Here is a 1,625-nt window from a genome sequence, read left to right on the forward strand (position 1 = left end):
GTGAATATTCAAAGAAAGATTCATTGAAATAGTAACAGAATTACCAAACCTTTTCGAGAAAGATAGTTGAGGAAAAATCTTATCCGACTCGAACCTTGAATCAGACTATGACCAAGACCAAATTCTTTCACCAGTTTTCGAGGAAAGAAGGTGTGTATAGTTTAGTTAAGAACTGCCTAAAAAAGATTGAGAGCAAAGATAAAATGTGTTTAACTTCCTGTATTATTGCAATACTTGTGTTGATTATTGTTTTATTTTGAATATACGAAGGGCTATGGCACGCGGTACACACAGAAAAGCTCTACACCACTTTTTGTGCGCGTCAACCGATGTTGTAAAACGAGTAGGTCTCGAAGCGGTAGTAGCAACTGACGGAGTGGACTTGTGCACCCACAGCGTCATCACAGTCTTGCCAGGAGTTGGGGTGGGCGGACAGGCAATCGGCGCACTCGGCCTCCGAGAGGTAGCCCAGGCACTGGGCCAGGGCGTAGAGACGACCGCTTGATACGTTTGCACTTGCGCTTGCGCTGGCATAGCCCACGTTGCTCTTGGGATCGAGCCCAAGTGACCACTTCGCGCAGCAGTTGCTCGATGTCCCTCTGGAAGGCGGTGACGTTGTTGTCCTTCTGCGTATTATTGCACAGCTCCACCACAATGCTGGAGTCTTCTGTGAAGAAAGAATAGTTCTCGTACCTGAGAAAGCAGCCGTCCAGCTGCACCCTCGAGCCAATCGCGTTCGGGCAGCTCTCCAGCGCTCTTTGTACCGCGTCCCCTACACACTGCGAGCAAACGTCCGGTGACACGTCTCCCCTACATTGGTACACCCCGTTCACCCTTGCCATAGCTGCTTCTGTGGTATCTTGCAGAGGGGGACTCTCGCTCTAAAGCCATTAGCACTCTGCTCAAGTCCTTGCTGAGCACGCTCCCATTGGTATAGTTGTTTGTGTTGCACAGAGTGTATACTTCAGCCGAGGGGTCGAATGCGGAACCTACACTAATTAGCAGGGGCACGAGTGAAAGCCCAATAATGATTAAGAGCTTGCCGTGTCCCATAGCCAAGTCTGCTAGCATTCTTCTCTTTGTTTTTGAGAGAGTTGTATAGGCTACAATGCTCAATAATTATTTACGCTGCACAGCTACTAGTTATATATATACGAGTGGTAACGATCACATAAACAATAAAAACACTCTGTGTGGGCGAAGACTCTGTGTTGTCTTTCTAGAAAGTTGGACATTGTCGTTTGCTTTAAAGAAAAGTTGGGGTATATTTTGAATTTTGATAACCTTCACATTGGATTATTATAATCCTTGGTGATCTCTTGTGTTGTGTTTCTGGAAAGTTGGACCTTGTCGTTTTTGTGTGTGTGTGTGTGTATTTTGCACTTTGATAACCTTCACACAGCTGGATTATTTTAATCCATGGTGATCTCTTGTGGGTTTCTTTCCATTTTAAATGCCATAGTGGGAAATGGATAAAAAGGACCATTGCCATTTATCAAAATTTGATCGTCACCAAGCTCATGGGACACACAATCAAACATTATATCATCTCTCTCACACTCAAACAATATATCATCTCTCTCTCTTTGTCTTTCTCACTCACACAATCATTTCTGATCACACTA

At 44.7% G+C, this 1,625-nt stretch overlaps 1 pseudogene; it reads right to left on the reverse strand.

Annotated features, from left to right (window-relative positions):
- Positions 1 to 229: 229 nt before the first annotated feature.
- Positions 230 to 1,098, reverse strand: LOC147616333 (cysteine-rich repeat secretory protein 55-like; annotated as a pseudogene).
- Positions 1,099 to 1,625: the final 527 nt, after the last annotated feature.

The sequence above is a fragment of the Cibotium barometz genome, chromosome 38 (genome assembly GCF_041138505.1).
Source record: "Cibotium barometz isolate CiBa-2024 chromosome 38, ASM4113850v1, whole genome shotgun sequence".
Lineage (NCBI taxonomy): Eukaryota > Viridiplantae > Streptophyta > Polypodiopsida > Cyatheales > Cibotiaceae > Cibotium > Cibotium barometz.